We start from the raw sequence: 23862 nt of genomic DNA on the forward strand, positions 1-23862 counted from the left end.
TAGGAAAACAATCTAAGGAAACATCCATATTAAAAACAGAGATTTCCCAAACCAGTACTGATGAGCTAATTAGCACAGAGGCACAGTACCACAGTAAATGATTATTTGAGGAGCTTCTAATTTGAACAGCTTATCACAAATATTGCTGGATTCTTAACTTCAGAAGGCAAAAAAGGAAGAGGGAAAAGATATGAGAGCAATTAGACAATCTGCTTGAAGTTGTATCCATATTTTTTTCCAGGATGATGTTAAAGAAAACTAATCCAACCACTTCTGTAAGGATTTGCATACAGAAGTGCTTGAAATTAAGTAGTAGAGTGCACTAGCAATTATCTTAAGATAGTATTCATTTTAGGCCACCACTACAGGCTTTGTGTTATGAGGTCTGAAAGGAATTAGGAATCTAAAAGGAAAAAAAATTGGAAAATTCAAGCTTTATAGCAGTTACCCTAAACAAAACTTTACATTTAATTTTACCCTGCTGCTACAGGCTGGGTTGTTATGATGGCTGATCTGCCACTGAATAGCTGTAAAAGAAAATCAACAAAGGATTGCTTCAGTGATTTTCAGTGCTATTTATTGGAGTTTGTATCTTGAGGCTGCCGCTGCCTGTTGGGATAACGACACATGATGGGTGATTAAAGTGCAAGTGCTTAAATCAAAGCCCTACTGAAGGTCTGAAGAGACAGCAAGCAGCACTCGGAGCTTGTTCATCTTACAGATAGCTCATTAGGACAAAAAAGGGTGGGGGGCGCATTCTATTAACAAGAACAAGTGTCTAGGGAAGCTTTTACACGTTTGCAGAATGTACCAGAGCTCCTATTAGACAGTGGCAGAGGAAAGGCAAATTGGGAATAGAATACAATCCATCACGGCTTCTCCAATGATGAGGGAAAAAATTTCTAGGCATATATTTACATATACATACTTTTCTATCACTATGCAACCCCCCCCCCCAAAGTTAAGCAAATTGAAAAGATAATTACTAACATTTAAGATAAGGTTATATTTTTATAGATCTCCAAGTCCTTATGGCACTTCTACATTTGAATTTGTCTGTGTGTGTGTGTGTGTATTTTTGGTGGGGGAGTGGAGGAGTGGGGTGGGAATGAGTGGCAAAGAGACATCTGGAAAGGAGAAAGAAGTACAAGTACATTAACATCATTTTCTTTGATATTCACTTTTTTAAACCAAGGTTCATAATGACTCACTGACAGTTCTTGTGACTTTACTCTTCAGTAACAGGTAAGAGACTAAGGCTATCCAATCATGGTGGTGAGATCTTAAGTGAGTGGTATTCTAGCAAAGGCAAGAACTTCAAAAATCACTTAGTTATACCAGAGGTAACTGGATCAGAACATATTTGGGTAATCAAAGAAGAGAGTGAATCAAGGAGGAAATCTTCAATGGAATTGCAAAGAGATAAAGCCAAGAAAGAGTGACAGTACTCTAATGGAGGATGTTGGGGAAGAGAATTTGTAATGGATCTTACTTGACCAAAGTTTCCTATGCTTGCCATGCCATATATAAAAAATTACTTGGGAAAAAAATTGTGGTTAAACTGCTTCTCTTCTTCAAGAGGCTGATAAAACTTTTGTAGAGTGATGTTTCAACTGTCCCTTTCTCCTGTTTCACTTCCACTTGCAAGTGGGTACTCTATTCCTAAGCTTCCATACTATTTAAGTTTATTGTTAATTTGGTCTTTGAAAGGGCTTTCTCTTACATGAAATGTTCAGAAGTAGTACACTATTTTACTTCTATAAATCTTTATGATAAACTTGCAGAAAAGTTATATATTGTACTACCTGGAATTTGACCAGTTTTGTTTTTGTCTTTGTTTACAAGGCTTGACATATACTAGAGACTTGAATGTGTGCTTGATCCTATCCCCTCCCTTTCCCCTCTCTTGTAAGAAAACAGGATCTTCCCCTCCCACACTGATCATTTAGACTAGGAAAAAGGGGCCATTTTTTTGCTTCATTTTTTTTTTTGGCTTTTTGGAGGGGCAGTTGGGGATAAGTGACTTGCCCAAGGTCACATGGCTAATAAGTGTTAAGTGTCTGAGGCCAAATTTGAACTCAGGTCCTCCTGACTCCAGGGCTGGTGCTCTATTCACTGAACCACCTAGCCACCCCTTTTGCTTCATTTCTTATCTAGCCTTAATCACTGAATGGGCATTGCTTCAGACAAATGAGACCTGGGAAACACCTTAGTTTACAAAGGCCAAGGTTTTCCATCACATTTTGGGCTATCTCCAGTCCTGATCTATGTCTTGCCATTGGACCCAGATGGCTCTGGAGCAACAAGTGAGGCTGGCTCCACCTCACTTAAATCTAATTCACTTGCAAGTCCATACATCACCCTCCTAATGTCATTGGTCCTCTTCAAGAATAAAAAATAAACAAAAATCTTCCCTTATGTGAAATTCCATGGGTGATTGATCAGACTGTGTATGTATTGCTTATATTAGTAGGATTACTATGAAATAGGCAAAGGAAATGGAAAAAGTGAGTAACTAGCAAGAAATATACAGAATTTAAATTCTGATATTCTCTCTGAATGTTAGGAAATTTTTATAATGGTGGCTCTGATAATGGAATTATTTTATTAAGAACTTTTTGCCTTATATAAGCTCCTTGACTTAGCAAAGAATATGATCCATGTAGATAAGAGAGATCATTTTTTTCTTCTAGTGGGAAAACTAGTTTATTCCTATAACCAAGTGTTGCTGATCAAGACTTATGCAAGATTCTAGCTACTGATACAACAGAGGTGGGACAGAGATGATGGATAAAGAGAAAGATACACCTGGACGATGAGCAGAGTCTGGGAGGATTCAGCTTCTATCCCTTTTTCCTTCTGCAAGCGGTATAAAAAATATGAGTGACCTGCTAACTGTGATCCATGGCAATATCTGATGTTTATTCTTTGTTCAAATAAATTAGCAAAATGAGGGAAATACTATTGTCTTCTGTGTAATGTTGAAATAAACATTTAGATATGACATAGATATAGAAATTGGGTAATACATTTAATTTTAGATTTTGGGAAAAAACAGGGGAAGAAAGAGACAGCATAGAATAATGTAAGTATAATGTGGTACTACAAGTTCTAATGGGAATTTACTCTTTGTTTCTGTTAAGATGACACAAAAACTACATTTGGCATGACTTAGATGAGACTTAAAGAGCTTCTGAACCCAAAGTGTGCTGCCTGATAGATCAATGTACATTTGATTGGGGTTGGAGGTGGTGTGCCAGAGGCTTTTAATTGCTTAAATAACAGCAAAAGCACGATATACTCTTATAGATCTAAAATTATATGATTTTATATTCAGTTTCTGTGGCTAGACTAAAGGATACATAATGTTCTGAGGTTGACAATGGAAAAACTAAGTATATTCAGAGATAAGCAACTAGGATAGTGTGTATATTTAAAATTATTTCATATATAATAAAGTAATAGGGATTGAAATTATATAATCTAGAAAAGAAAAGTCTTAGGAAGTCATGATCAGTCTCAACAAACATATTTAATCTATCATGTTTACATTCAAGTATTTACTGTTTCATTCCATAGGGCAGAACCAAGATCATTGGATAGAAAATATAGAGGCAGATTTTGACTCAATGTTACCTAATAAGTGGAGCTGCTAAAAATAAAATGGGTTGACTTACTGTAATGGGAATGTAAATTTAAAGATCTTCCCTGCCCCTAGGCTAAAGTGCACCATGAGCCTGGGGTGGGAGGCTTGTTTTTCAGTAGATACTTCTTGATTGGCCAGTGAGTCAATAAGGTTGTTACATTCTCTGAGCCAGGAGAAGGCTACATAAGCCCTGATGTGTAGCTTTGTTTTGGGGCTCACTTGGAGAAGTGTTCTGTGATTTGATCTGGATTATGGGAAGCCGTTGTTGAGAGCCCCCCCCCGGCTTTGAGAAACCCAGATGTTGATTGGGTATGGATGTAATGGTTGGACAGTTTGAAAACTGTCTACTTGATCTGTTTCTCTGTCTTGATAATTCTGTCTGTGTATTCTGAAGTTCGGGATGCTGACTTTTTCCCCCTGAACTAGGTAAACAATATATGTTTGACTAATTAAAGTAAGCTTGTTAACCCATTTTGAGTTGCTTTCCTTTAGCAAAGCAGATCTAAGAACCTGTGTTGGCAGCAAACCCTGAGGATGCTTGGGATGCTTGCTGTTACACTTATGGGTTAGTGAGTTCTAGATGACTTTTTTCAACTCTCAAGATTTTATTATTATTAGAAGGAGACTTCTCTCAAGTTAAAACACATTATGACAAGGAGTTTGATGGATAGCCCACATATAGAACTGGTTCATCAGTAGATGTCTTATATATTTACTACAGATGACTAATGAATCAAAATCAGAATTAAATAGAGCCTGGAATATGTTTGAGAAATTCAGCAGTATTTTTAATGACCCCAAGTTTCTTCCTGAAACAAAAAGGCACCCATATTCTTCCAATAATGACTGCCAATTATAGAATCCTACAATTTCTGAAGAATCAACTGATTGCTTGAAACTAAAAGGTAATGGGAAATTTCATAATGGGCATACATAGTCTGCAAACTATAACCTGTAAAAATTACATGTTAAAAACAGTGTAAAAGGGAATCTTTGGAAGATGGAGAAATTGTGGGATGATAGTCAAGTGAGAGACAATGTAGGATGGTCATATCAAACTCATAGAGAAATGGGGCTAATCAATCCATATTAAGGATCTTTGTGGGCCATATTTTGACTTAGTTTTAAAATGTAATGCTATCTATAATATATTTTTATTTGTTTGGTTAAATTTTCTAAATTACATTTTAATCTCGTTCCATTACACTTGGGAGTATTTTGGGAAGCAAAACGTCTGTGGCCCACATGTGTGACATCTCTGATTTAGGATACTTCTTGGTCCTAGCTATCCCAAAGATCAAGAAAAGCATCCTCTTAACACATAAAAATCAGCAAAAACAGGAAAAGGAATATTGAAAGTACCTGCCGTAACACAATTCTTACAAAAAAAAAGTAACAAGATCAGTTCAGAAGGAAGTTGTTCCTGGCATGGTATCATCTCCAAAGTACTGCTGACTCACATAGTCAGGACTTGCTAGCTTATGGCTAAGGTAGCCTCATATCTTTCTTTTTTTATGTATAAAAAAATATTTATTTGAATGAATGAGTGGGAGAAGAAAGCATTTATTAAGCACCTAATATGTGTAAAGCACTGTGCTAATGGGGATACAGAGAGAAAGTAAGACAAACCCTGCTCTCAAAGAGCTTACATTCTAACCAGAGACAACACATAGGGAAGATTTCAGCTGCAAGCCATATGGAAAAATTCCATATTTCAATGAGTTCTTGGGTTAGAGAGACTAGAGTTTCTGTTACAATGATACAGGATAATAATGAAATTATTGATGTGCATAAAACATTTAACATTTTTTCATGAGTTAATTTTTTTCAAAGATGCATATCTAAATGAACAGAAAGCAAATTGGAATAAATACAACAGTGTAAAAATTGCTGAGTTTGACAACATGGTAATGAAGGAATTTAGGGTCTGTCTTTCACATCAATTGCACTGATAAAATCATATCCATTTCTGATATTGAGCCATTAAGCAGTGCCAAGAACTTTTTCTTTTGGGACTTTGATAGCTTCATCCATAGCCCCCAAAGGAGCTTTTACCAGGCTGCATCTCGATAGGGATTCCTTTCTAGGATGATGCCTGCGGAGGCTGCAAGCACTACTATTCCCAAGGCTCCTGGGATTGTCTCCAACAGTTTCCAAGGGGAGACGGTGGTCAAGCTGGTAGTGTTCTGACTTGTCTGGAGCAAGTTTCCTCATTTCCCCCCACCTCAATGGGGTTCTTTGCTTAGGAAGACACGATGGGAGAAGCTGGATTGCAGCTGGCCAGGGCATCCTCCTTAAACAAAAGTTCTGGGAGAAGCCATCCAGTCAGAGTCAGGGGTTTCAAGAGCTAAGGCGTACTTCTGAGGTGTGAATTCTAGGGCTGAAGATCTCGCAGGAAGAAGAGGTTTCTGCAGCAGATGGGGGAATCCAGATTACAGTTGGAGGGTGAATCCGACCCTGTGTTCAAAGGTCATCAAGCGGCTAAAATCCCTTCCTGAGCAGAGGTCCAGAAGAGGTGCAATGATGGGTCCTGAAGGGCACGGGCGCCCATTTCCAGTAGGCGATGCAGCTCGCCCAAGCCCGTTTCCCCCCCATGTGCTCGGGCTACCGCACGTGCTCAATCGCCTCATATCTTTCATAGCATCTTCAATCTAGCCTGTCTTTTGGCTGTTTCCCTACTGTCTGTAAAACAACCTCATGTATTTCTAATTCCCCCAAACCCTCACTTGATCCATCTATCCCTGATAGCATCACCCCTTTATTCTATATTTCTAAAGAGTTTTTAAAATATATTTACATCAGTCTTTCAATAATTAAATCAATAACCCAAGAGAATCAAAGATGAGGACATTTTTCTAATCAATATTTCTAATAAAATGGAATTATCAAATCGATATGAGATATTATTTTTATCCACATTACAGACTGATGAACTGAGGTAGCTTGTTTTAAGGCGACACAACTAACAAATTGCTAGATCCATGCATTTTTTTCTAACATGTTGTCTTAATGGCAATGAGTACAATAAAAATCTGACTTATTAAAATCATTTTATTAGGAGAGGCAAATTTCACTTAAAATGAGACCACAATAAATGCAATTACACTTGGATCTATTTCCCAAATGGTATCACACAGAATCTCAAGTTGTAATTTCAATTATTTAGAATTACATGTTTTACATAAGACCATTTGTTCAAACCATTTCAGAATATATGGTCCACTATTTCCAGCTAATCCACTGCCAAATATTTTAAATGCAGTAGTATGATAATAGGTTCTAATCTACCACAATCATCCCACTTAAAAGTATATTTTAACATAGTTCAAACCTGGATTTTACAATTATTAATGGCAACATTTAAAATCTCAGAAAGAAGTCATTGCTTTTAGTTTCCTCATAGCTCTCTATAACTTTTCTCTATCTACTTTGAAATCAAGCCCCATGCTCAAGTTAAAGTACACTGATTTAATTTTAATTGAAAACTAGAAATTACAAAAGGAAAAGATTCAATTCAATTCCCTATCTATTATACCACACTGTCCTAAGAATTTTCTTAAGCTTTGACTTCTGAGTCTGCTACAAGTAAAGTTAGATAAGTATCTGGTAATCTTGCCTAATCATCTTTCAGGGTGGTTTACAGAAAGCTCTTGTTTTATTAAGTGCTTAACTTTAGATCTTGTCCATATTATACATCAAGCACTATAGAAATGTGGGTTATTGTTATTTTCAGTGCTCTATTCTGCTTTAGTTATGACTACTACTTAATACCTTAAGGGTTTCCTTATATCATGCATATTATTTTAACTATCTTTGTGTTTTGTGAAGACCCTCAGGGACTTGAGATGCATCTCCTTGGGCCAGCATCAGACAAAACTCCTTAAAGTTTTTGTCTGGGTCAAAAATCAGTCCTCTACCTAGAATCTTAGAATAAGAAATTTTAACAGCAATGACTTATAATACTGAACCCAATACACTTTGAGCTAAATTGTATATAACAGGCATGAATTCAAACTGGTAAAGCTGTATATGTATTTTCTAATACTGTTAATGCTTATATTGTGAAAATTGGTAATGCCCATATATTTAGAAAAAATGACTTTTCTTATAATTTAATATTATTAGGTTATAAATTCAGTTGTTAAAGAGTTGTATAAAAACTGCTATGTCAAATATATATATATATTATTTATTAAGATTATAATAATAGTTTCAATAATTTCTTCATTGTTTTATTGGTATGTTTGAGATCTGCAATTAGACATGGTTATAAATTTGTTTCAACTGTGCTCTTCATGAAAGTTCTATAATGCTCAAACCTGAGAGTTATGAGATCCAGATATGAAAGAGCTAGTTTCATAACTAGAGTGGGAAAGTTTGTAAGTGGGGATGTTTTGTTAATGTATTGCTAATGGAATGGGAAGATCTTTCTTGCCCATTAATAGGTCTATGTGATCTGCTTTGAGCCTGGGTCACATGGAAGCCTGAGTCACATGATTCTGAGTCACATGGAGACTGTGGTAGGAGGAGCTTGCCAAAAGGGTGGAGCAGGAAGTGTGAGAGTGAGGTGGAGCTGAGAGAGAGAGGAGTCTGAGAGAGGCAGAACAGCTAGTGTGGGTGAGAGAGGGGCATTTTACTTAAAGGAGCTTGTTTGTGGAGAGGCCTGATGGAAGGAAGGCTTGGGGACAGCAGTGCTTCCTGCACTGGTAATGTGTATCAACTTATTTATTACCATTGTGGATTTGGCTTTCTGGTATATGGATAAATATCTTGGTTTTATCTTTGAAGAAGAGAGTCTGTTATAGCTTGCGATTCAAACATGGAAATACTCCTGCATAGTCATAGCAGCTGCTGTGGGTATCACATTGGTGATATATCAGCTTAAATAATAAATCAGCTTATATTAAGGAAGCCATATGTGATAGGATGATTTTCTGTGTAAGGTAATTTGGAAATACATCTGACTAAACTAATATCATCTGACTAGGACTGAATTTTGCTTCATGCAGTTAATTTAAATTCATGATATTGTGAATTATCACATTTCTAAATTTTCTTCTTTTGTGAAATTTGGTAAACTACTATATCAGATATGTTGTTAGGAATACAGCTTCTCTCTTGATCTGAATGTTGCCGGATTATGAAGTGAACTATTAAAAGAAAACAAAGCATTTGAAAGCTGTTATGTTATTATGTCAGCCCTACTGATCATGTGTTGTAATATTCTGAAGTACTATAAGAAAACAGAAACTTCGAAGTTTTGCAATAGTAAAGAAGAAGTTTTATCTGAAATTATTTGGCTATCACTTAGAAAGAACTGTGAAACTATTGGTTAAGTTATTAGAGGTTTTTATGATAAGGTTCAGTAGCTCACTTTCAGAACACACTTAGAAAACGAAATCCTGTCTCCCACTGCAAACACTCCTAGATGAGAGGGGAGAGTAATTAGGAATTTGTTTATAGCATAAGACTGTTTATTATGAATTACGAAGTTGCATCTGGATTAGTCTATACTGATGTTACATCTTTAACCAACTTAGTCTTAACAAACCACAGTCTCAGAAATATATTTTTGCTTTAAAGAATTAGTAAACTCTGTCATCTAGTCACTGTGTATGTGAACTTACAGTATGATTATTCTAGTAAATTCTAATCACTGCCTTTTTACGTCAGTTTCAATTTTAAGCTGTATTTGACGAAGGGTAATATTAAAAGAAAAGAATGTTGTGTAGAATCTTTTGTACCATTTTAGAAAGCCTGATGACTTTTTATTTGCTAGTAATTTATTGTATCAACTAGAGAGAATTGATAACAATGTATTCAACCTTATTTTGATTAATGAGACTTTGTTTTCTGAGGTAAAATCTTTTGGGGCTGTGAATTTTCTTTTAAAGTTTCATTTTCAGGTTTGTTGTGTCCTCCAGTCGATGTTTCCATCAGGGAAAATGCCAGCAGCTCAATGGAAATGAAGTCAGTGATTTATGAACAATGGATATCTGTCCCTAGGAAAATGATTGGAGTGGGATTGAGAGGAAGAGAGACCTTGGGAAGGTTAAGGTATGACACTCGATTCACTTTCCCATATAAGAAATCTTCCTCCCTGATTAACTCTGACTATCTGTGGCATCCTATCACACACTTGGCTGTTTATACCAATCTCACCTAAAATTAAATGGAACTAAGGATGTTTTATCCTGTTATACATATATTGAATCATTCTGTGCCCTTGGACTTTGGCTTGGAGGACTAGTGTTGACACTGCTATAGTGGTCCCAACCCGCTTCTTCCTCTGATAGCAAAATCTCTATAATCAGGGCTTGTTAGACTATAGTTCCTTCTTCATATAATTGTTGTAATACCTTAGCACCTCCTATTGTTTTTAATCTGAGATTATAGTCATTTCCATACACTGAACAACTATCTAAATGGGTATTTGACCTTGTCATGTGCCTGTTTATAGTTACATACTCATGTATATGTTATCTTATTTTCAAATGCTATGTGAATTATTAGACAATGGTATAAGAGTTTGTGGGACCAGAATATATAGCTATTAATTAGCTCATTATGAAATTAGAAACATTGTTGTATTGTAAAAAGAATTTCAGCTCAATCAGATTTTTTTGGGGGGGGTTGTTTGTTTTTAGAGAATAACTTCTGGAATATTTTATGCTTCCTCCCAGAAAAGTAATTTTTTGCCTAGGTTTACCATTGATTTGGGATTAACACCTGTGTATTGAGCATATCCTAAAATGCAAACGTGTTTTTAAAATTTATGACTTTAAGTGAATTTATTTGTGTACTAGACGTTTCTTTCTGTAGCAAGGTTGAGCCTGATCCCTCTAACCACTGATGGTTTGGTGACCTTTTGCTGGCTCTTTTTGTACCTGGACTCCCTCCTTAGACTAATATTATCATTTTTCTGTTTCTCCTTTTCAGATGTTGCTTGTTCAGCAAAACTTGGGACTAAGGTGACTAATCCAATCCTGGTCCAACAGTGCATCAAACTACTTGACACCTCCCTTGATCAATTAAATTTGTTTTGACCAAAAAGGGGGAATATTTAATGCAGTTATTTATAGACTGACCTTGCCCTCACCCCTGCGCTGATCCCTTAGCCAAAAATGGCCTGAATATGATTGAGCTTACCCAAACCATGTAAAAATGATTGTATGGTTTCTTTCAAAATCATACAATTGTTGGGCATGGGGACAGCTATTCTAGACAGATGTCATCATTCTCTGAGTCTCCCCAGCTTTCTGTATGGATGTTTGACCATTTTGCAAAGCAACTTATGTAACAGCTTTCAAGACTCTCCCTGTTGAAGTGCCCTTGCATACACTTTGTACTCACCACAAGTCCCAAATTGAAATTCCCTTGCTTGATTAAAGACCCTTGTGGTGTTTTATTTTGGTTTAACATTCTCAAGGCATGGTAAAAGCATTCAAAGACTCTATGAGAGAGACTTTTGAAACTGGGGTTAAACATATGTTTACTTTGTATATATTTTATATTTACCTATATGGACACATCTCTCTCTCCCTAGAGAACATAAGCTTCATGAAGTCAAGGAGTGTTTACTTTTTGTTGTTGTATCCCTGGACTCTTGCACATTACCTAACAACACATAGCAAGCATTTAATACATGCTTATTTGATCAAGTATTTACTTATTTTCTAAAAATTTATTTAGTATTTTATTTTTCCCAAATTACATGTAAAAACAATTTTTAACATTCATTTTTTTTAAAACTATGAATTCCAAATTCTCTTCCATTCTCCCTTTCCCCTCCCCTCATTGAGAAGTCAAGCAATTCAATGTAGGTTATACATGTGTAGTAATGCAAAACATATTTCCATATTAGGCATGTTATGAAAGAAAACATAGACCAAAAAAAATTTAAAGAAAAATAAAGTAAAAAATGTGCTTCAATTTGTATTCAGACAACATCAGTTCTTTGTCTGGGGATGGACAGCATTTTTCATCATAAGTCTTTCGGGATTGTTTAGGATCATTGTATTACTGAGAATAGCTAAGACATTCACAAGTCATTCACAATCTTACAATATTACTATTACTTTATACGGTGTACATTTCACTTTGCATCAGCTCATGTAAGTTTTTTCAGGTTTTTCTGAGAGCATCCTGCTCATCATTTCTTATAGTACAATAGTATTCCATCACAATCACATAGCACAATTTGTTCAGTCATTCCCCAACTGATAGGCATCCCCTCAATTTACAATTCTTTACCATCAGAAAGACCTGCTATAAATATAAATATAGCTCATTTTCCTTTTTTTGACCAAGTACTCAAATGATTGCCAAGTAGAAGATATTTGTCTGCTTGGTCCTGGAGTGCAAAATTAGGAGGATTGAATAAAAAAAGGAAAGGCAGACTTGGACTCAGTCTAAGGAAAAATTCAGTAACAATTAAAACAATGCAAATAGTTGATTGGTGGGAAAGTTTTACTCTTATTCTGAGCTAGAGGACCTCAGTCCTCTTACCATCTGCATAACTAGCATGCAAGGTGCTTGCCTTTCTAGGTTGCAGTTTCCTTATCTTTAAACAACAGGTTTGGACTAGGCCAGGTGTTCTTAAATATTTTGTGCATGTTTTTGGACTCAGAAGTCTGGTGAAACATATAGAGTCTTCTCAGAATAATGATTTTAAATGCATAAAATGACCTACTTAAGATTGCAAAGAAAACCAATTGTTTTGAAAAAAACAATTATCATTTCCTTTATTTAATTCACAGACTCCAAGTTAAGAACTGCAGGTCTAAATGATTTCTAAGATTCTTTTCTATTTTGGGAAATGCTAACTAAAAGTTTAAAAACAACAACAAAAACTAGTTCAATATTATTCCATTATAATTATTTTTTTTCATTTTTTAAACCTAGACTGTTATCAGATTTTAGGGTTTCTTAAGACTCCTTAGTAACTTAAAACAAAATTCTGCTTAATCATTTTTAGGCTTTGTGTATGAAAAGCAGTAAATATAAATATCCTGAAAGCATGAATTTTCTGTCCTTAAGAACTACCACAATATCTTGCAAATAGTGGGATTACATGTTGGTTAAATTTATTTGTTGAGAACGTTGAATAGAGGCCTCTGTTCTTATTTCACATTATATGACAATATAACTCAACATAAACTTGTTGGATGAAATAACAAAAGAAAATAATTATGGAAACAGATTCATAAAAAAGAAACCTTGTTAGCTTATGTGCTAAGCCATTTGTTATCTAATCAAATTTTGTTTTCAATAGGTTTTATTTCCCTCCCCATTCAATTTGAAGAAAAGAATACAATCAACCACTATCCACTGATAGTAGAGCATCTCTGCTTCTCTCTATAAACAGACTATTAGGGTGAATTAGCAAAGTTTGGAAAATGTATTAGTTATACTCAGTTAATAGAAAGAAATCCCAGGGTGGCCAGGTGGCTCAGTGAATAGAGCACCAGTCCTAGAGTCAGGAGGACCTGAGTTTAAATCTGGCCTCAGATACTTGGCACACTTGACACACTTACTAGCCGTGTGATTTTGGGCAAGTCACTTAACCCCAATTGCCCTCCACAAAGCAAAAAAAGGAAAGAAATCCCACAGAGTACTGATACAAGAAATGAAAAAGGTGTTTTAGGGAACTGTTTGATTTGAGGATAGGACATGAGTAAAGGGAAGAAAGTAACAGGATTGACACGAACATCTGGAAAACACAGGAAGACATGGATTATTTTTAAGAAAGATTAAAGGTTATCAAATGCCAAGAATACAAAATTGATTATAGCTAATGTGAATGGACCATAATGCTAGCCTAGAGCCTTATCATTCTTCTTACCTGTATTTCAGAAAGTATAAGTACTTTATTGGCTACTTCATAAAAGTAGCATTTACACACATGCATGCAAATACATATACACATTTTATGCTTGTAATAATAATAGGAAAATCTGATGCAGAGATCAAGGGAATTAATCTTGTGTAATCTTGTTCACATGTGTTGAGGGCAGAGTTTTGGGAGTGCTTAGTTCAGGTGTGAAAGAATTCATTTAGACCTTCTCTTTTAGCCAATGAAAGCTTTTTATTTTATGTGAAAATTCATCACAGGCCTCCTTAGCAATAAAGCTAAGTGAGGCCCCAATATTTGAGGCAATTATGCTTATATAGAGATTTCAGAAAGATGATGTAGTTTTAAAGGTTTTTATGGGGGGTTAAAGATTAAAGACAGGACAGATTGACATAGGATGAGTGAGACAAAGGGTATATTTCATGGTTTAAGGATATAAGGATAGGGCAGGAGGATACAATTTATAAATTAAAGGACCCAGGGAATACAGGATAAGGGAGACAAAATAAATTCTTTTGGTACAAGTTCAAGATAAGGGGGAAAGGACTATGAGGCACCTTCAGTTTACAGAATAAACGAGGGGCTTCACAAAGTACCGGAAAAGCAACTCATAACCCTTTGTACACCATTTGTTTCCACATCATTCCCCCACTCAACCCTAGGCAGGAGAAATCTTTGGGGCAGGCTAAGGGGTGGTAGTCATTGACTTCTTTGATCACTTTTCTTACTGGTCACAGCCTGGTGACCTCCAGCTTGCTTCATCTGCCTCAAGCACTATTTTCTACCTTACCAATATGTGCACACCTGTGTATATGAGTATAAGCTAAGAATATGAGCTCTATATTTATCTGAAATAATTTTTAATTAGACTCAAAAAGTAACTGACCCTAAAGAACTTTGTGCTTTGATTTGCTAAGGGATGCTTTTTAAAAAATAGAGTAAAAATACATACAGAAGCCACTTAGACCCTGTGCAGAACTGGCAATAAAATAAATTGCTTTTCATTATTGGTATGGAATCACAAAATCTGAATTAAATAGACAGAATAATTGCAAGTCAAGAATCAAGTATCAGTTTACTGTTTGAGAGAAACATTAATGACAATCTACCCTATTGTAGAAATTTCACTTGAAATGTCCAACTGCTTAGGAATTCTTTTACCATGAATAGGCCACATTTCTCTATGCTTCATGAATTTCTAAATCTAGTGGAAGAGATCTTCTGACTGTGAGAGTTTTAACTGACAGAACCAAGTCAATAGGGTCCCTTCAATCCCACTCAGGCCAGAGAAATCTTCTAAAGTTCCTGTTCCCTTTGGATCATTTAGGGAAGGCTAGAGAGGGTAATGCATGAAGGAAAACTGTATTATGGGCTCAGTTTTGTATGGGCTCATGGAGCTGGTGGCTGCCAAATGAAGGACCCTCTCCTAATGTGGGTAGAGTCTAAGGACTATCAGTCAGAAATTCACCCTATAGTCTTTGTCTCAGTGGTGTTGAACTCAGAAACAGGAGAAAGAAAGTAGATTTGGGCAGAGATTGGGGAATTCCCACCAATACTAGGAAAACTCCTTGTTTCTCTCCTATCAGTGTTCCTGGGATGAAGAACAGCTCCTTGCCCTGAGGGAGAAGGAGCTATTACTTACCCTGTCTCCAGAAGCTGAGGTTGTTGCTGGACAAGTTCAGACAGAAACCGAAGGAGCCTTTGGAATAATGTCTGCTGAGGGGTGGGTCTAATGAAAGCAATACTTCCACAGTGTGGGGGAACTCGGAAGACTTATTTTAACAGTCAACTAAATTTTTTGGAGCCTCTAGAGGAGGAATGTTCTTTGTTGCTTTTTAAGTGACTGACATGGGTTTCTATTTATACCAGGCCTTATAAAGATGAGTTCCCCTTGCAGTTAGCTTGCCAGTAGGGATCTCTGGGGGAAAGGAGTGAAGTTACAAAGGAAATGTATTTAATAGATTGGATTTCTATAACCTCCCGAAGCCTGTCATACCCTATGCTCAGTTGATCTCAGGAGCAATTTGACCTTGCCATAAGGATGGAGCCCCACCAGAATGGTATATCTTTATTGCCATCACAGCTGTGGGCTGATCAATCCGAGGTTTGAGGCAAGACTCTGAGACAGTTATGGTTTAGGAAGTTGTGATCTGTTTGAATAATGATTCAGGGAATGGGGAGAAGATTCACAGACGCTATCTCCATTTAGCCAGGTGAACAGAGGGGAAAGAATATTATCCTCAGGAGGGAACATAGTTCTTAAAACATGGAGTTCATAAGAAAGCTATTGATAGTCAGGTTTTGGGAGTGTTAATAAAGGAAAATTCAGCACTAGGTCAGTAGGGTCCCTTCAACCTCACTAAGGCCTGAGAAATCTTCTAAAGTTCCTGTTCAATTAGGATCATTTAGAGAAGGCTAGAGAGGGCAGTGCATGAAGGAAAACTATATTATGGGCTCAGTTTTTTGGCTGGCTGTTTCACCAACCTCTAAGACCAAATGGAAAACCTTAGACTTACCCAAGCTACACTATGTAGTTAACATTATATAATATCAAGTGAGGTGTGTGTGTGTGTGTGTGTGTGTGTGTGTGTGTGTGTGTGTGTGTGTGTAAAAGAGGTCTTCTCTAGTGATTAAGGTGAAGGGAGCTGGAGTTTTTCCACAAACCAACTCTCCTTACAATCCTATAGTATGTGCCAGGAACTTGGATAATAGGGAGTTTCTGTGCCTGATTTTATCAATGTTTTCAACTAGGCAGACCAGTCACAGGAGATACCCTAGGCTTAAGAGTCATTGCAAGTCCTCTTAGGTTGCATATCTTATCTAAATTTTGTATTTTCCTTAATGCTTTACCTAATTACCTGCAAAACATTGGTGCTTAACAAACAAAACAAATGCAACCAAGATTAGTAGGAAAGGAGAAAGCTGGGAAGCTCTTCTTTATAGCAAATGTCTTTGATAAAGGTCTCATTCCTTAACTATATAGAGACTGTAGTCAAATTTATAAGAATACAAGCCATTCCCCAATTGATAAATGGTCAGGGTATATGAATAGGTAGTTTTCAGGTGAAGAAATCAAAGCTATTTATAGTCATATGAAAATATGCTCTAAATCACTAATGATTAGAGAAATGCAAATTAAAGCAACTGTGAGGTACTACCTTATACCTATCAGACTGGCTAATAAGACAGAAAAAGAAAATGAAAAATGTTGGAGGGGATGTGGGAAAATTGGCACACTAATGTATCATTGGTTGAGTTGTGAACTGATCCAACCATTCTGGAAAACAATTTGGTACTATGCTCCAAGCACAATTAAACTGTATACCCTTTGATCTAGCAATACCACTGCAAAGTCTACTCAATTAAATTTTTAAAAAGGGGGAGGAAGGACCTAGTAGTACAAAAATATTTATATCAGCTCTTTTTGTGGTAGCAAAGAATTGGAAAGTGAGGGGATGCCCATCAATTGGTGAATGATTAAACAAATTGTGGTATATGAATTTAATGGAATTCTACTGTGCACTAACAAATGATGAATAGGTAGATTTCAGAAAAACCTGAAAAGATTCACATTAACTGATTTAAAATAAAGTGAGCAGAACCAGGAGAACACTGTATACTGTGAAGCAACATTGTATGATGATCAATTCTGAATGACTTAACTCTTCCCAGCAACACAATGATCTAAGACAATTCCAAAGGACTCATGAGGAAAAATGCTATTCACATCCAGAGAAAGAATTGATGGGATATCAATGCAGATTGAACATAATTTTTTCACTTAATTTTTTATAGTTTTTTTCTTTCAGTTTGCTTCTTCTTTCACAACATGACTAATAGGGAAATATGTTTTACAAGACAGCATATATATAACTTCTATCAGATTGCTTACTATTTTAGGGAGGAAGAAGGTGAGGGAGAAAGTTTGGAACTTAATTTATTTTTCAGAGGGCAATTGGAGTTAAGTGATTTGCCCAAGGTCACATGGCCAGAACTTAAATTTTTAACTGAATATTTGTTTTTACATGTAATGTGAAAAAATAAAAAAAAAAACTATTAAAATGGATGCTTAATAAATATTATTGGTTTTGAATTAGATGCAGTGGGTTAAAACTACTTTTTTTAGATCAGAAGAGAAGGTGATATTTTGACTTGGTGACAGAGTCAATAGAGAGCATGCTTCAAATAGAAGAACATTAACCAGGTGTATAGGTTGATGTCAAGAAATTAGAATATCAGGAAAAAATGGAAATGCTTGAGCAAGAAGAGATTATTGGAGGCAATTCACAGAAGACAGTATTTTTTTTTTCAAAAGTACAGGTGGAATGTTATAGTTTTAAAAGGATTTTTTTCCAAACTTTTGTCAACCTGTAATCTTTTTTTGCCTCCAAGAAGCTTCACTACCTGTGTCATTGTCTGTAACGGTAAGGGAATCTGAAGATCTTCCCTGCCCCTTAATGGGCCTCATTTGGAGGCCAAGGAGAAAAGCTTGCTTAGGGGAGGCTTGTTTTTCAAGAAGGATCATACCTTTTGTTACTTTGTAATTAGGCTGTGGGTCATGAAGATTGTGATGTCCTCTGACCCTGGAGAAGGCTATATATACCCTTGAGGTAAGGTTTTGCTTTGGGACTCCGTTATGGAAAGAGTTATGTGATTTGACCAGATGAGACTGTGGGTAGCCATTGAGCCCTGCAGCTTTGAAAACTCAGATGTTGGTGCTTCTTTGTCTGGTAACTATGTATGTATGTAATGGTCAGACAGCTAAAAGCCCTGTCTGATGGTCTACTGAATTATGTTATTTTCTCTGTATTTTTTGTCTGCTTGTAATTTCTGTTTGTATTTTCTGAAGTTCAGGGTGTTGACTTTTTCCCCTGAGCTAAGTAAATGATGTGTGTGTGTGTGTGTGATTAAAGTAGATTGTTAACCCTTTTTGAGTTATTTTCCTTTAGAAAAGCAGATCAAAGAACCTGTGCTAGCAGCCATTCTGAGTATGCTAGGGTGCTTGCTATTACACTGTCCAAGAAAAACAAATAAAAATATCCAAACCTGATAAGTCTAGAGATGTCATAAGTATGAAAGAGTGGTTCTGATGGAAAATATTTAGAAAATAGATGAGGCCAGAGTGATCTTTCCAGTATTCCCACAGTAAGACTCAACCATGGTTATTCTGTGAACTATTTAGAACTCATTAACCCTCTTGGATATCCAAATTCCTAATATGAATAAAAATCCACTGCTTTAACATGCTGACTTCTCTTTTAATAAGCAGAAAATTTTGATTACTCAAAAAGGAAAAATCTGCAATCCCCTTCTTTTATGATTTTGAAATATAGCTTGCCTTTGGTGGCAGAGAGACTCTTGGACAGGGACAATATTAATGCCAAAGCAAGAAGAGGAAATAAAAAGACATTAGTTATAAAATGTAGGCCAAAGCAACTTACTGATCAATAAACAATGAAAAAAGAAACTATTTTAAACAAATGACTTCAACTAACCTTGTCCTATGCAATGAATTTTCATGCACCTAGGTGATGAAGTATATAAAGTACTGGGCCTGGAGTCAGGAAGACAAGTTGAAATCTTGCCTTAGGATTTTACTAACTGTATGGTCCCAGGGTCACTTAACCTTTGTTTGCTTCAGTTTCCTCATCTGTAAAATGGGGATAATGGTAGTAACTATTTCCCAGAGTTGTTGAAATTATATCTGTTTCTATTAGTGTAGGCAATGTGACTTTTAGGTTCAAGTTAAATTCCTGATTGTTGTTCTTTAATAGGAAAGGGGGTGTCCTAAACTTAATCCAAGGTTTAATTTCCTTTCCACTAGATGTCATTTCCAATGAACACACAGAAAATAACAAAGAAATCCATTTATCCAAGTCAAAGGCAAAACAGACATCAGATAGTATACATATATGAGAATATATACCAGACAACACAGATTAAATGAGCAATTCTTTTGGGAACTGATAACTCAGTTCAACCAAGAGAGTCCCAGATCTCACCCAAAGAAAAATTGCTCAAGTCTCTAGTGTAGCAAACAGGGGATAGGGACATGAGAAACGAACATATACTCCAAATTTCATTTCTTTTCAGTCTTTCTCTCCCTTCAGGAACTTGAATCAATGTTGGAAAGACATGTCTTCTCTCCACTTTCACCAATTCTACCCTGTTGGCTGTGTGGATTGAGTGATTGATATAAACCAATGAGGATGGCATCCAGCCCTTTGAACCATAAATTACATAAATAGGGAAAAGATAAGGGTCTTCCTTACTGAAGGAAGGAGATAATCCAGGGACTTAGAGTAAAAACTTTAGGAGGAAATACAGCCCAGGAATAGCAATTTTGGATACAGATGCTCTTAGAAATAAATTTTAAAAAAGAAAAACAATTTGCAAACTGGTGATAAAGGCAGGTCATATGAGGAACAGTGTGCTTTCTTTTTTTCAAATTCATGGGGGTCATTGTTGGTGAGTAGAATTTAAAAAATTCACAAAGAAGATCACTCTACCAAATCAATACAAGAAGAGCATGTTTCCTCCACCCTCTTAGTATACTATTAGTTTATTCTGGCTTGCTGAGTATTTCTACCTGTTGCTTACATAAAAAAAAATGGTGAATAGGGGTGGCTAGGTGGCACAGTGAATAGAGGACTAGCCCTGGAGTCAGGAGGACCTGAGTTCAAATCTGACCTCAGACACTTAACACAAAACTAGCCATGTGACCTTAAGCAAGTTAATGAACCCCAATTACCCTACCTTATCCCCTCAAAAAATGGTGAATAAATATTTTATTCCTTTAAGGCAATTCTAGGTTTAGGTAAAGTACATTGTTCATGGAGAGTACCTTACCACAGTGAACGGATTGATACTTCTCAGCTTTTTCCTGATGCAGTTTCTTTCCTGTCCTCCCCTACAAATGGTTATCAGGGTGAAGGATATGGGGACTTGACTTGAACCATCTTCAGACAACCATCAAGTTCTCAAGACCTTTTTCTACAAAGCCTGTTGTTGTTCGGTTGTGTTTAATCCTTTGTGATCTCCTTTGGGGTTTTCTTGGCAAAGATACTGGAGTAGTTTGCCATTTCCTGCCATCTACGAGGATTAGTTTTCCCTAAAAAGAAGCCAACTATAACTTCATTGAACCCCTGCTTTCCCCAATGGAGTTTCTTGGCCACCTAAGAGCATTAACAAGTCTCTGGGTGTTTCAGACTTGGTGGATTTCCTAAGACATTCCAAAGTCCCCATATCTTTCATCCTGAAAACCAGTTGTATTGATATATGGAAGCAAGGAAGGAGCATGTCCAGAAAAAACTAAGCGTTACTGTACCCTGGTTGCATCTCCTTGCCTTGTTAGAGCAAAGCAAGCCTTTTGTTAACTATTTGATGACTTTTAAGCTCCATATTTAACCTCAATATCAATATTTAAATGAATGCCAGTATTAGAGCTACTTTTAACATATTCTTTTTTTTCATTTTTCAAATGCTTTATTAACTTCTGATTTACATCGTTCATTTCCACCAGATTTTGAGTTACAAATTTTCTCCCCATTTTTCCCCTACCCACCGCCCCAAAATAGCAGTCCCACAGGATATCCCCTCCTCCAATCTTCTCTCTCCCATATTTTCTCCCATACCCCCTTTGACTTTTCCAGTAGGGCATGGTGGATCTCTATGCCCCAATGCCTGTATATCTTATTTCCCAATTACATGTAAAATAGTATGAATAATAGTATATATATATATATATATTTAAACATTTGATTTTAAAACTTTGAATTCCAGATTCATTCCCTTCCTCCCTTGTTACCCACCCTTACTGGGAAGATAAGCAGTTCAGTATAGGTTGTACATGTGTGGCTAATTCAAAACAATAACATAGTAGATATATTGTAAAAGACTGACTATATTTCCCTCCCTCCTATCCCACCTCCCACTTGTTCTATTCTCTACTTGGATCCTGTCTCTTTTCAAAATTGGGTGCTTCCAACTTCCTTCGCCCCCAAGCCTGCCCTCCCTTCCATCATCCCCCCTCTCATCCCCTTCCCCCCTACTCTCCTGTAGGGTGAGATACCTATTTAGTGTGCATTTCATTTCCTCCCCAAGCCAAATTCAATGGGAATAAGGTAGACCCATTCCCTTTTGCCTTCCTATTCTTTCCCTCCATTGTAACCATTTTCCCTTGCCTCTTCTGTATGAGATAGTTTACCCCATTCTGTCCTTCCCCATCTCTTCTCATTATATTCCTCTCTCACCTCTTAATTTCACCTTTTAAGTATCATCCTTTCCTCTTAAATTGGTCCTGTGTCCTCTATCTATGTAAACATATATACACACATTCATATATGTATTCATATGCCCATATACCCTCTGATATAGACACACACATATATATACATATGTATATAAACATATATATATATATATATATATATATTCCCTTCAACTATTTTCATACTGAAAAAGTTTCATCAGTTACAATTATTATTTTTCCATGTAAGAATGTTAATAGTTCAACTTACACAAGTTCCTTATGATTTCTTTTCCCTGTTTACTTTCTCATGCTTCTCTTGCTTCTTGTATCTAAATCAAATTTTCTATTCAACTCTGGTTTTTTCATAAAGAATGCTTGAAAGTCCTCTATGCCACTGAATGACCACATTTTCCCCTGAAACATGATACTCAGTTTTGCTGGGTAGGTGATTCTTGGTTTTAATCCCAGATCCTTTGACTTCTGGAATATCATATTCCAAGCCCTTCAATCCCTCAATGTAGAAGCTGCCAGATCCTGTGTTACCCTGATTGTGTTTCCACAATATTCAAATTGTTTCTTTGTGGCTGCTTGTAATATTCTCTCCTTAATCTGGAAATTCTGGAACCTGGCTATAATATTCCTAGGAGTTTTCTTTTTGGGATCTTTTTCAGGAGGTGATCAGTGGATTCTTTCAACCTCTATTTTGCCCTCTGGTTCTAAAACATCAGGGCAGTTTTCTTTGAGAAATTCCTGTAGGATGATTTCTAGGTTCTTACGTTGATCATGACTTTCAGGTAATCCAATAATTTTTAAGTTATCTCTCCTGGTTCTGTTTTCCCGATCAGTGGGTTTTCCCATGAGATATTTCACATTGCTTTCTTTTCTTTCATTTGTTTGGATCTGTTTAACAGCCTCTTGATTTCTCATAAAGTCATTAGCTTCCATTTGCTCCAATCTAATTCTGAAGCAATGATTCTCCTCATTGAGCTTTTGAGATTCTTTTTCCATCTGTCAAATTCAACTTTTTAAGGCATTCTTCTCCTCATTGCCTTTTTTGAGTCTCCTTTGCCATTTGAATTAGTCTATTTTTTAAGGTGTTATTTTCCTCAGTCAGGCTATTGATTCTCATTTCATAATTTTCTTGCATTGCTGTCATTTATCTTCCCAATTTTTCTTCCACTTCTCTTATCTGTTTGTTAAGGTCCTCTATGGACTGTAACCAGCTCATATTTCCCTTTGAAGCTTTTGGTGCAGGAGTTCTGACTTCACTGTCTTCCTCCTGTTCCATGCTTTGCTTCTTTTTGTCCCCAAAAGAGGATTGTAATTTTGGAATCTTCTGTCTGCTTTGTTTCCTTTGCCTGGTCATGTCACCCCTCAGTCACTTGACCCCTGGGCTTTTTACCATAGTAGGACTCTGCCACCAGACAGGGGAACTTTCTTTCCAAATGCTGGTGTTTTCTCAGCTGCTGGAGGTATTAGATGGGTGGCCTCTCTGAGGCCTCCACATGCTCTGGCAAACTGGACACACACCCCAGGACCTCCACCCTAGACTGCAATCCATATCCAAGCAGGTTAAAGCAAGAGCGATTACCCCTCAGACTGGTTGCTTAGTCCCCCTACACCCTGCAGGCCAGGAGCTGAAGCTGCCACATGGCGCTGCCTGCCTGTGCCAGCATCTCAGCGGCTTCTCACCCCAGGGGCAAAAGCTGACATACTCCCACTTACTGGTCCCAAAGTCCAGACTGCACTGACCTCTCACTTTGTCCTTCGCATCTGTGTGTTGATAATTCTGGAAATGGCCATAGCTGCTGCTGATCTGGAGTCCCTCTGGCTAGCAGCTGGTCAGACCCAGCCTGGGGCCAAAACCTCTGGCTCATGGGGGCCTGGGCTCAGCACCCAGAGTGCTGCTCTGGCTGCTTGCTGCCAGCCTGCCTGGCTGTCCTCAGAGGAAGGTTAGCTTCTCTGTGTCATTTTGTGGGTTCTGCAGCTCCAAAGTTTGTTCAAAGTCCCCTTTTTACATTGATTGGAGAAGGTGGAAGCCAGAGAAGCTGGGAGGTCCTGCTTCTATTCCACCATCTTGACTCCACCCCCCCCCCACCAACATATTCTTAA

General features: G+C 36.9%; 1 protein-coding gene and 1 long non-coding RNA gene across 2 annotated transcripts in view; one reads left to right on the forward strand and one right to left on the reverse strand.

Moving 5' to 3' along the window:
* DSCAM (DS cell adhesion molecule) overlaps nt 1–23862 on the reverse strand; it is an 870593-nt gene that overhangs the window by 283176 nt on the left and 563555 nt on the right. The window lies entirely within an intron of this gene.
* On the forward strand, nt 4255–10699 carry LOC138151409 (uncharacterized). Its single transcript, XR_011165811.1, has 3 exons — nt 4255–4551; nt 9541–9703; nt 10586–10699. It is a non-coding gene; the product is annotated as an uncharacterized lncRNA (long non-coding RNA).

Source organism: Petaurus breviceps, unplaced genomic scaffold (genome assembly GCF_028583685.1).
Source record: "Petaurus breviceps papuanus isolate PSGF00001 unplaced genomic scaffold, PetGlider_PUasm1.0 90897, whole genome shotgun sequence".
NCBI lineage: Eukaryota > Metazoa > Chordata > Mammalia > Diprotodontia > Petauridae > Petaurus > Petaurus breviceps.